Here is a 12,748-nt window from a genome sequence, read left to right on the forward strand (position 1 = left end):
TTAGATCCCCTTTATCTGCACTTATGGGACCTGCGACATTCGGCATGAATTTAATCCCACTCACACCAGGTGCCTCCCCTCAAACTCTGCCTGATCAAGTGTGAAATTAGTTCCACCGGTTTGAACCAGCGCGGATCAGTCAGAACTGGCTCCGCCCAGGCTCCTGGCCAGTAGCAGGCGCTCAGAGTTGCTTCTCTTTCTTTGGCCTGATCTCTTGGGTTGCCACCTTATCTTTGTTAATTCTTGCCCTGGGGCTCCCTGCCGCGTGGCTCTCCTTTCTGCCCCCACACACTGCACCCATCCCCGTCCAGCCTGGCTCTGGGGCAGAGAGCTTGCCTCCAGCAGCCACCTTCGTTGTCCCGCTGTGCACCTGCTCTTTCAGGAAACAGCTCCGGCAACCAGGCTTTAGAGGCAGGAGCAGCAAACAGGCTGACTCATACTGCCTATAGCTGGAGAGCCTCTTCAAATGTTTAAGGTCATCCCCACCCCCTCCTGGGAGAGGAGGCACATTTTCACCACTTCCTACCTCATCAGCTGTAATCATCTTGGTTTGAACTTAAGGAATAGAGCGCTGCGTTAGGAACCACAAAACGGGGCTCCAGCCCTTGCTTCACTCATGCCCTCCTTGGGACAATACTGCCCAATTAGTAAAAGGAAAGCCTTGGATATACAGACCAAAGTTTGATGATGGTGGTGGTGGTGGTGGTTTGCAGCAGGCTTTTTCCTTCCCACACTGGTAACTTGAGTAAGACAAGCAACAATGCTCAATCACTCTGGGGTGTGTTACATGTCTACCTCATGCCCTTGATGAGAACTTGAGGGCACTGGTCCTTTTCCCTTGACTGTTGGAGCCCAGTGAGTCTTAACCTTGTGCGTGCGTGTGCGAATGAGGGTGACTTCTGTGCCCTTTAGAGGAGGGCTCCTTCCCTAACCTTAGAATCATGCCTTCTTCCCTGTTTTGGTTTACTGGGACATTTTGCTTGCTGGCTCCCTGCTTCAGCCTCAACCCCATCCTGTTGCAGCCAGAACGATTGTTCCAAACACAAGGATGCGTCTGTCCCTCTTGGATCTCAGCCCTTCAATGGCCCCCACAAACCTCGGTACAAGATGAAGCCGCAATTCATGGCCTTCCACCATCTGGCTCTCGCTTACCTCCTGGTCTCAGCCCTTTTTCCTCTCCCCCAGCGGGTCCTGGCCGATCCGGACCACACTTCATTCCACTTTCACCACCCTCCTGTCTAGACTGTCCTCCTCTTTACGGGACGATGTCTGTTCTCCCGGTACCCAGGGCTTAGTCCCCCTCCTGTTTGCAAGGGGCCCCTATGGGGTCGCAGGGGTGGATCGGGGGCCGGTCCTTCCCGAGGCGGCCGCCAGGGGGCGACAGGAGCGGCTCCAGATGACAGCGGGAGGCCGCGAGTGGGGGAGGGAGGAGGGACCGAAGGAGCGCGGATCCCGGTTCTCCCGATCGCAAACTCCGAGCCACAGCTTTCCGCGCGCACCCGAGCCGCTGGCCGCCCGCTCAGCCCGACGCCGAACCGGGGCGCAGCGGGAGCCCGTGCAGGGCAGGCGCGGGGCGGCGGCGGCAGCCGTCCATGCGGCGTGCTCGGGGCTGCCCGGCGCCGGGAAGCACGCGGGGGCTAGGCGAGGCGGCCGCCGGCCGATCCGGGACGCGGACCGCCAGGTGAGCAGAGCCGCCCGCGCCGCGCGCCCACTGCTCCCCTTGCGCCCCGCCCGCGCCGCCCCGACCCGGCCGGGCAGCTGCCCTCCTCTCGGGCCCGCTCTGGACCTCGGGACACGATGGCGCGGGCGGCGGGGCGCAGTGGGTGTGTCCGGGACGCCGGGGGGCTGCGCCCACACCGGACTTGGGGAGCCAGCGCGCGCTATGTTCGTGCCGACGGCTGTGCCGCCTCTCCTCCCGTTCGCTTCGCTTCCCTTCCCTTCCTTCCCTTCCTTGGGGATTTGCTCTGTCCCGGCGCCAGCACTCACCCCTCCACCCTCCAACTCTGAAACTCTAGGGACAGCCAATCTGGAGCCGTTCCGTAGTCGGGGCCCCGCGCTCCCTGGGCCGGGGCCGAGGGGGACAGGCGAGTGCACACCCAGCCCGTGCGCCCCGACCGCAGCCTCGCCTCCCTTCTGCGTCGGGGCGGGAGAGCGGGTCGGTCTCGGTCGGCGCGCATCGAGCCCCAGCCTGAGGCCTCGGCCACGCCGTTTTCTAGAAAGCCTCAAATCCTTGTGTGTGTCTGAGCTAAGCCGCTGCAGCCCAGCGCCTCTGGGAGCCTGAGTGGATGGGTTGTTTCCGCCAACTCCGGACACTTCCTCAAGTGCAACCCAGTACCTGCAGTCCCTTGGCGCGCTTATAGACTTGGCTGTTACAGAAATAGCGCGTGGAGCTTTGGAGATCTGGAAGTTAGTTGTTTTTTTTTTTTCTTTGAAATAACATCAGCCCTAACTTGGGAGTGGGATTTCAGGGCGTTCTCAGGCCCACTTAGCATCTGGAAATTGTGGGTCTGGTGTTTCCTAAGCAGTCCACACCCAGCACCCCCCCCCCCCCGCGCCTCCCCTACTGCCAATTAAATGTGCATGCTTGCGTCTCTTCAAGTCTCCTTTGTGACACCCCCTCCCCCCGCCCACGCCGCACAGTAAGTGAATCTGAAGTCTTAGACCTGGGTAGCTGAAATGACTGTGGGATGCCTGTTGGAATTGGGAATACGAGGCATGGAGGGAGACCCGAGAGAGGGCCAAAGAATCATCTTGTCCAAGTGTCTGCACAGCTGAAGGCACCCAGGCACAGAGTAATCGTCTAAAGGTTTTTCAAAGCTCACACGGCTCTTAAAACCTGCATACCCTGCGTATGTCTTTACTTCATTGATGAAGGGCTTAATAGGATCTTACTGGGTCTCCATATACAAAGAAGCAAACATTTTAAATATGCGATTTAAATACGGTACTACTCAATTCCTACAGATTTTTGTTGGCACCATAGTTGAATTCCTTAGAAAACAAAATCCTAGCCCTGGAATTAACACGAGGAAGCAGATGCGAGTCCTGGGACTTTCCTATAAACCTCTGCAGGGTTGGAGCAGGGATTTCCCAGAGGTCCCGGCCTGGGAAATGAGTCTGGGTGATCAGAATCCTGGAGCCCCTACGGAATAAGCCACCTGGCCGGCCTCTCGTGAGGAGGGCTGGTCAGATGCGTTCACGTGACCGCCGCCACGCCCAGCCCGAGGCGGGCACCCGGTTCTTCATCATCTCCATGTCAATATCTCCTGACCTGAAGAAATCTTTCTAACTGGCTGCTAGGAAAAAAATGAGTAAAATTAAATACAGTCCAGAGTTTGGGAGTAAGATCAGGGTTGGACGTTTTGACTGAGAGGTTTTTTTTTGGGGGGGGGGTTGTTTTGCTGTGTTGCCTGGAAATGCTTATTGTGATTGCATCAATTATCCTAAAGAGTGGTGGCGAACTCCCCCTCCCCCTTTCTCACCTGGCATTTCCCTCCACGGCACCATTTGCCTCCTAATTGGCTCAGTGTTTGAGTGCCCTCGATGTCCCCTTCCCGTCCCCCACATTTACAGCGGGTTCATTACCAAGTTCCTTCCACATTCTTTTGTGATATCACAGGAGATCATTTTCCTGTCCCCCTTCCCTCTGCCCCCTCCATAAACCATGTCCACAGTAATAATCTCCCCTCTTGACTCCCAGCCACGAGTCACTTTCCTCATTTTAATCCATCTTCTTTCATGCTGACAGATTAATATTCCTTAAATTCTGATTTCGCCACATCATTCCTCTCAAGAAATCACAATGGCTCCCCAGTATGCACTTCTATTTAATTCTTCTCCAACTGATATCTTTGGGCATCTGTTGTGTTCTAGGGACTGCTACCATGTGCTGGGGCTTAAACTCAGAGCAGGACAATATCCATACCCAGGATCTGTTGACAGGCTAACAGATGATAAACAGCCACCCTGGAGAGAAAAAGATGTTAAAAAAAAAAAAAAAAGGTAACCACGAAACAATGCAGCACCTTGGGGACGCAGATGAGGAAGAGGCTTTTTCTGCGTGGGAGGACCTAGGAAAATCACAGCTGGGCTTTGAAGCATGAGGAGGAGTTCAAGGAGATGGGAAAGGCTGGAAGGAGAGAGGGCATGCCAGGCAGAGGGAAGAGCTTGAGCAAAGACGTAGCAACGTGAATGTGCTGATATGGACATGGTAGACAAGGACAAGGTCAGTCTTCGTCTGGGCAGTTGGAATTGTCTTAATTCAAGTCTGCTGATCTAAGAGCAGCCCACCTCTTCCCTGCCTGACATCCCCAGCATCTTTATGACGGTCTTGTATGCACTCTTACTGCAGCTCAGAAATTCACACCTCCCCTCTGCTCCTCTCCATTCTGCCAGGAAGTGTACCCAGCCTCTCTTGCACATACCCGTCTCAGTCCTCCCTGAACCCAGCTAAAGTGCTCCCTGCCTCCTTTACATTTACTGTGTGTACAGCCTGGATACGTCCTAGGGGGCCAGCCTCATCTCCCAGGCACCCTGAAGTGTCTCTTGGGTGGCCCCTGGGCCTCTCCTTCCTGAGCCTCTCCAAGCTGTGTAGCCCGGTGCCAGCCCACGGCCAGCTCCCGCAGGCTTGCCAACACGATTGGGTTGGACCTTCCATCCGACCTTCCTTCCTTTCTCTTCTTCTCTCCCCACCTTTTATCTCTCTTTATCTGTGCGTGCAGAATTGCGATAGGTATTTACATCTGCGTGGTATTTATTTATACACATTTCCATATGTATTTATTGACTCTTCTCTGTGAAAATAACGGATGAGCCGTGTTAGGCCAGGAGCTACAGTGTGACATGGGCAGGCGCTGGGAAGGGGGAGCCATGGTGGGGGGCTCTCTGGCTGGAGGATGCTTTGTGGACTCTTGCCCTCTTTCGGACCCCCCTCTTCCCTCCTGCTCTGCAGGACCTGTGGGCTGACGCTGGGACCCCTCCTCACTTCTGGGCCTGTGTTGCCCTTTCTTCTCTCTCCAGCCCTTCAGAGCTGACTTCTCCGGTTTCTGGAGCCTCGCTGGCCCGATGAACTCATTCAGGTCGCGTTTAGTGAGCACTGGGGTGTGCTATGCCTGATGCCTTAATCCTCCCACCAGCCGGTGACGGAGACAGTATAATGCACATTTTACAAGGAGGAAACTCCAGCTTACTTGCCTTAGGTCAACCACTCAGGTTCTGAACTTAAATCTTAGAACCAGCTCTCTAAGTCAGGCGCTCTTTCCACTATCTCACTGTTTCCTGAAAGGATCGTCCGTGGAACATCTGAATCCGAATTCGGATCTGCTGGGAAGACACTCAGATGCCAGGTGGAGGCCTGGCCTGGGAACTGGCATTTTTTGAAGACTGCCTCAAGCGACTGATCGTTCGGGTTTGAGGACCCCTGCCCTGGGCTGCTTAACAGTGAGGCTCTAGTGACAGGTGGTGAGCTAATAAGCCACTTTGTCCCAAGTCACAGGGTCCTTTTTAACAGAGGCCTTGACCTGGACTCTAAGGGGTGAGCAATGGCGCATCGTGGGCCCAGCCAGACGGGCCCAGAGAGCCCTGTTTTAGTCAAAGGGGTCCTCAGTTCAATCCTGAAAGCATGCTCCCCGTCCCCTCCCTGCAAAGGTACATAAGGCCAGCCCCTACCAGGCTCCCTGTGAATTTATTTCTGGGCCTGAGCAAGGCTAAGGGAGAAGAATCAGGTAGGTTGGTTCCAGAGCCCCAAGTTTTCTGAGGTAAAAAATGGGCTGGGACCCCCCTCCCCCCCCCGCCAAATACGGCCAAACACGTCACGCCAGCCACTCCGTCCCCGCTGGCGTGGTGAGTCTCACCTCCCTCCCCAGAGCGGGGTCTGGTCGCCCACAGATCTCCTTTATTCTACAAGCCCTTATTTTGCCCTCTTTCTCAGTTTCTGCCATGTGTGACGAAGGGATGGCCAAGGCTTGGGGGGCTGGTGTGGGGACCGGGACGCAGGCCCCCTGAGCATTAGGGAGAGGCCCAGCATGGAGTAGGGGCTCAGTGCGTGTACTCGTCCTGTTTCTCCTACCTTCTCTGTACCTGGTCAGGGCTTGGCAGGCAGTCGGCCCTCAATATGTGTGCTGTAAATATATACATATAATCTCAGGCCCCCTCAAGTCCAGGGGGTTTGTGTCGGAAGGACCGAATATTGCAACCTTATATTCCAGCCCAGCAAATCAACACTTGCAGCTGCACAGTAATAATAATAATAATAATAATAATAATAATAATAATGAATTATCCATTCAACCTCCTCTCCCCACCCCACTCCCTTCCCCGGTTCCCTTGAGATTCCTCGAGGAAGAACCTCAGAAAGAGATGGGCAGCTGTGTTCTCTGTTGATGGTTAGCTGTTCTGGAAGAGTGGCCTCTTTCTGCTCATCTCTTTCTCTTTTTACCTCATCTTTCCACTGAACGTACTGTGCACAGGGCTGTTCCCTCCAGGGAGCCCTGCAGAAGCAGGGGGTGCCCTGCGGTGTTCTCCCTCAGCCCCTCTCCTCTCGGGCGTGGTCCAGAGGACAGAGAGCCAAGCCATCGATGCAGAAAGGTGACCCTGGGCAGCTCAGGGCCTGGGCTGGGCAGCAGGGGGGCCCGCCCCACCCTCCCCGCCAGCTGGCTGGCTGCCCGAGGGCTGGCCAGCAGTGAGGACCCAAGTAATGAGTGATTAATGGGCGCCCCATCTAATCTCCTGCCAGGGGAAATGAAGGGCCAGCCGTGGGCTGGGGCTCGTCATGACCTGCTCCAGGTGGGCTTGGAATGCACCCAGCTCTGGATGGGGATTAAGGCTTGAAAGACAGAGGAAATGAGATGTTAACCCTTTAGGCCATGGTCCTCTGAGCCCCAGCAGGGAAATCGCCGGGGAATTATCTGCAGGCATCCGATGAAAGGGGAGCATGGCCTTTGATTTATGGCCGGGATGCAGCCACATGACCACCAGGGGGTGGTGGGGGCACGGGGTGACAAGCCACGCCTTTGACGTAATCATTTTTCCTGGAGGCTCAGTCAAGAGAGATTAATTTCCTATGAACAGGGATACATGGACAGCTGGGAGGCTGCTCTAACCTGATTCCTTCTTGGAAACCTTCGATCCTATCAGCAAGTTACAAATTGGTAGTTGCCAAGCAGACTTTTCCTCCCGAAACGCAGTGCCTTTGACCACATGTCACTTCAAGGCAGAGAGGAGGGCGTGGGGCCCTGGCTGGTCCACATCCCTAGTTGTATGGTCCACCTCTTCCTGGGCCGGGCGGCACGCAGGGGTGCTGAGGGTGGGAGCCCCGTGCAGCCAGCTGCCTGCATTCCGGCCTGGCCTCCACTAAGCTGCGGCTTCCTGGACAGTTTCCTTTTGTGCTGTAGTCTTCCGGTGCGTGAAATGAGGGTGATGATAGTGCAGACCCCGGGTGAGATGCATGAGAGTGCAAAGTGCTCACAGCAGTTTTACACCCGTGGCTGAGCCTGGGACCACGGCTCCTCTGGGAAGGGCGCGAGCAGCTTCTCCTGCGGATCTCTAAGACTTGCTGTGGGGGAACTGACAACGCTCTCTCTGATTGATCTCGCTTGTTTGACCCCTGACACTCACATGCCTTGAATTCTGGCCCCCCTCTCCCCTCCCTCTGCTGCTGGCTCTCTGGCCTCCAGATGCCCTTTGGATGACACTGCCCTGCCCCTCGCCCCTTGCCTCCATGCTCTGTGGCCAGCCGTGGTGGCCAGGCAGGGACGCCTGCCTGGGCCTCTTGCAGCCTGCCGGCTTCCTCGCCAGCTCTGCCCACGGCCAGCCTTGGTGTGACCTGATGGCCCCAAGGGAGGCGGCTGAGGGTAGAGAGGGCAGTTGTCTTGTGAACAGAATTAGGAACAGTGGAGACAGTCTGATCCAGATGTAAGTCGCAGCTCTGTCCCCTGTTCTGGTTTCTCTGAGCTATCATTGCCTCATCCTTGATTGAGGCTAATAATAGTAACACTTATCTAATGGTTGAGAGGAGGGTCACAGCCGACACTGGACAGGAGGCCGTTTGGACTGCGGGGGGGCGTTTACTGCCGGTGATGAGGCGAGCCTTCCGCGTGGGGCTGTGTCTTCAAGCTCTGAGTCTCATTACAGGCTGTGCAGTGACATCCTAGCCTCTGGCTCCGTTTAGTGTCTTTGCCAGAACAGACAAGTACCAGGGCCTGCTTGATGTTAGTGATGTTTCAGTCAAGGCACAGGGTTTCATTCTGCTTGAAGTTCAAGGGATCTTCTGGCCTCCTAAGGAGAAGGAGCTGCCACTTACAGAGCTCCATATCGGGTCCTGGGACCTACCTGCATTAATTTATTGCATTCTCTCAATAATTCATGTGAGCTAGACATTGTCATTCCTCTTCTACAGCCTGGAAGAGTGAGGCACAGAGAGGTTAAGGAACTTATACCTGCATGCACAGCAAGTAGATGTCAGAGTGATGTTTGAATTTCCGGTCATCTGACTCCAGACCATGTGCTCTGGGGAAACTAGTGGGCTAGTTAGTGCCTCGGTCTGATTGTAACCCACGGGCAAGTCTAATGGTAACCACTTAAAAGTCTAATTGTAACCCACTTACAATTTTTTGAAAATGGAGATGTAATTCACATACCATAAACTTCACCATTTCTAAGTGTACAATTTGGTAGTTTTTAGTTTATTCACGGAGTTGTGCAATCATCACCTGTTATGTAATTCCAGGATATTTTCGTCACCTTCAAAAGAAACCCCATACTCCTTAGAAGTCACTCCCCAGCCTCCCTCCCCACCAGCCCCTGGAAACCACTCATCTCTTTCTGTCTCTCTGGATTCTGGACAGTTCAGATTAGTGGAATCCCACAATATGTGGTCTTCTGCGCCTCGCTTCTCACTAAGATTAATGTCTTCATCCCTCTTAAAGATGGATCAGTACCTCATTCCTTTCTATCACCACGTAACTCCACTCTTAGGCGATTTTGCTCAGAGAAGGGGGGAGTTGAGCCTCGAAACAGATGCAGCATACGGGGTGCTCATTTTTTACTGTGGGCAGATGTGGGAGGACTGGAGACATTGGGGCAGGTGGAGCGCGTGTTCCTGCCGAGTGTGGACGTGGAGGCAGGTGCAGGCCTGGCTGGCTTCCCGCACCCAGGAGTCCCGGGAGTCCCAGGAGTCGCAGGGATGCCCAGCTGCTCTCCTCCGCGCACCTTGCTGCACTGCCCTTGGCTTATGCGGTCGGTGGAGTCTGTCGGGAGACGTCCTGGCGCGGTGGCGCGGGTGCAGCGCACCTGTGCCCAGGAGAAGCGGGCTGGGGGGTTCGGGAGTGACCCTTGCCGTAGTCAGGCCAGTGTGGGCGCTGCATGGACGTGTTAGTGGCTGTGCGGTCAGCTGCACTTGTAACCCAAGTGGACTGCGGTGACAGCACCGCTGATTTGCTGGTTAAGTTTCTCAATATCAAACTTGATTTTTTGATTACAAAGATAAGGTGTATTTATTGTAGAAAACATAGGAAATAATAGAGAAACACAAACGATCCATAATTCCCCAACCAGCGATGACCATTATTTGTAATGTGTGCCTTTGTAGTCTCTCTCCACACACACACACACACACACACACACACACACACACACACACAGAGTTTTATAAAATTGGTATCATGCTGAACATATTGTTTTGTTCACTACTTTTTTCACGTCACAGTAAATCATAAACATTTCCCTAGATACTAAATAATTCAGTATTCTTCCAAAACATGGTTTTCTTAATGGCTGCAGAGTATTTTTAAAAACGTTACCGTTTGCTTAAACAGCCCCCCCTTTGGAGACATGTGATTATTTTCGGTTTTTCAATATTATTTACAAATAAAACTGCATGTTTGGGGTACTTCTGTTAACGCATTAGTGCTGTTTGGGGGACAAAAGATACAAATACTCCAAAGGTGTATGGTACATATGGGCCAACTGGCCTTCCAGAAAGACTGTATAATTTCTGATTCCACAAATATGGTTTTTTAAAACTTGGCTTTACTGTAATGTAACTTTACCAAAACATCCCCTCCCTCCCTCCTCTTTCTCCGTCTCTTCCTCGGCCCCTCTCGCGTCCGCACAGGACACTAACTGCTTATACCCTTCTGTTTTCTCTTTGATATTTGCCTGGAAGCAGCACATGAACATCTGTCTCTTTTACCGACTATGATTTTGTGTAAACACTTCTCTTGACCTAGTCAGGCTTCCCATTTTGAGGCATAGATGACCATTTCCATCATTTCAGTTTGTGGCCTGGGTTGTTTCTAGTTTTTCCCTAATCAAAAAATTAGTCACTGCCAACGTCTGTTCAACTTGCAGTCATTTTTCTCCCGCCACCTCACCACCCCCCCAATCTCGCGTTCTGTTTGGAAATTCAGTTCCCAGACACGTAATCACCAGGTCCAAAGCCGGAGTCATTCGCATAGCGTTCCGTGCTGCTCAGGGACGCTTCAGAGAAAATGCACCTGGGAGGCCCGGGTGGGAATGCTGAGAAACAGCAGGGGGCTGTTTTCTGTCTTCCCTTCCTTTCCCCTGTTCTGCGCTCAGGCTGGCACTGGAGGAACTCGGCAGCGCACCCCTAGCAAGAGGCGCGGGGTGGTGCGGACTTCCTGAGTTCCACCCAGGGAATGCTCTCAGTGTCCATACGGTGCTCACCTGGAAATGGAATCGTGCAGTGCGTGCTCTTCGGTGCCTGGCTGCTTTCACTCAGCACCATGGGGTGGAAGGTCTCGGTCATCTGAGATCGTGGTCATCTGCCGGGGGGGTTCCGTATGGGCAGCGCCCTGCCTTGTCAATGGTGTGAATTCCGGTCCTGACTCTGCCACTTACTGCCCGTGCGGCTGGGAACAGCTTAACCTCCTTGAACTTCAGCTTCCTCGCGTGTGAAATGGACCAGGAATCACCGTAGGCGCTGTAAGAGTTAGAGGAGACAGTGTTTGTTCATCTCCGCGATGAAATGAAGGGCCTCCCTGGAACATCTGTCCATCTTAAAAATAAAGAAGATGCCTTGGGGGGTCGTTGCAGCCTTGGGGAGGGGGCAGGCAGAGAGGATGATCAGTGTGATAACATTATGCAGTGGGAAGGCTGGGGGGCCAGGAGAGGGGCATCAGCCTCTGGTGGGAGTTCAGAGACTTGAGGGGGCCCTCACCTTAGCAGGGAAACAATGCCGGTGGAGGGGATGGAAATAGAAGCCTGTTGGGTTTTACGGGAGGGCTGCATTCTTCAAGACCTCACAGGATTCAGATCTCTCGTAATTGACTTTCTTTGTTCCCATAAAATAAATATAAAGAGCGTGCCGTGTGCTTGACACCTTCTCAGAAAGTGTAGCTTTGCTCAAATGTTCCTTTCCCGCGGAGGGTCAGCATTATCTCCGATGTGGCTCAGTGGGCTTGCTCGTCAATGGCTCGCTAAGCATCTCAGGACGGCTCTTTGGCTCCCTTGAGAGCCATGCCAGTGGTTGTTCACCATCATCATCTTGGGGGGTTTTAATCTGGCACCACCACGTGACAGAGGGCCTAGATCAGGGCTCGGCACACTTGTGTTTGGAAAGGGCCAGAGAGTTCGTATGTCAGCTCTGCAGGCTGGATGGGCTTTGTTGCAATGAACCACCTTTGTTGCAATGAGCGTGAGAGTAGCGAGAGGCCGTACACGTGGGCCAGGCTGTGCTCTAGTAAAACCTTTTTTTTTTTTTTTTATGGGCATTGCAGTTTGAATTTCATATAATTTTTATGTCATAAAAATAGTATCCTTCTGAGTTTTTCTTTTTTTTTTTTTTTAAAGATTTTATTTATTTATTTGACAGAGAGAAACAGCCAGCGAGAGAGGGAACACAAGCAGGGGGAGTGGGAGAGGAAGAAGCAGGGTCCCAGCGGAGAAGCCCGATGTGGGGCTCGATCCCATAACGCCGGGATCACGCCCTGAGCCGAAGGCAGGGCGCCCCCCCTTCTGAATTTTTCTATTTTTTTATTTGAAAATACAACAAAATGGGCAGTGGGTCAGGGTTGGCCTGCTGGTCAGTTTGTTGACCTAGATGACTCTAATGTTTGGAAATTGTTTTAAATTATAAAGAGACTGAATGTTAAAATATCCCGATAGTTGACAAAACCACTTGTAGGAGTTCGAGAGCTCAGAAGAGTATGTAGCTTAATTGACGGGTTCTCGCAAACGATTGTGGGTATTTATCATCTTGGGTGATACCGAGGTAGGCGATTACTTCAACACAGCTTGTAATTCTTTAAGTAGTTTTTGTAACGAGTGAACAATTTTTAATTGTATTATTTCAAAATTTAGGCATCCAATGACTTTATTCACGTTGTTATGTCATTCCGTCTCCTGATCCCCGTTGTATACCACGAAATTGTTAATTATCGTGCACTGTTGTGGCGTCTGGCCGTTCTGCCTGACTCTCAACAGCGTGATGACCTATGGTGAGGGCCTTGGAACTTGACTTTGGCTGGAATTTGTACTATAGAGGCCAGGGGAAGGCATGGAAGGAGGACCCAGGCGTAGGTCTGGCCCATGGTGAACGCAGAATAAACTTTTGTTCCCCTGCTTCCCTTTCTTTTCCTCCCCACCCAAAAGTTCTGTATATTTGGTCAGCCCCCAAACCTGCTGAGCCTCTTTGAAACTGTTGCTTCGGTTCTTTCCACACGCAGTAAAGTCACTAACCTTTTTAAATGGAAATGAAAACAAAGGCTGTCAGAAAACAGTTTCCCCTCCC

The 12,748-nt window shown here is 52.9% G+C and overlaps 1 protein-coding gene across 1 annotated transcript in view; it reads left to right on the forward strand.

Annotated features, from left to right (window-relative positions):
* Nucleotides 1-1,595: 1,595 nt before the first annotated feature.
* THSD4 (thrombospondin type 1 domain containing 4) overlaps nucleotides 1,596-12,748 on the forward strand; it is a 551,960-nt gene continuing 540,807 nt past the window's right edge. Inside the window, exon 1 of the mRNA XM_026478433.4 lies at nucleotides 1,596-1,681. The gene's annotated coding sequence lies outside the window, so the exon portion shown is untranslated. The remainder of the gene's footprint in view (nucleotides 1,682-12,748) is intronic.

The sequence above is a fragment of the Ursus arctos genome, unplaced genomic scaffold (genome assembly GCF_023065955.2).
Source record: "Ursus arctos isolate Adak ecotype North America unplaced genomic scaffold, UrsArc2.0 scaffold_28, whole genome shotgun sequence".
NCBI classification, from domain to species: domain Eukaryota; kingdom Metazoa; phylum Chordata; class Mammalia; order Carnivora; family Ursidae; genus Ursus; species Ursus arctos.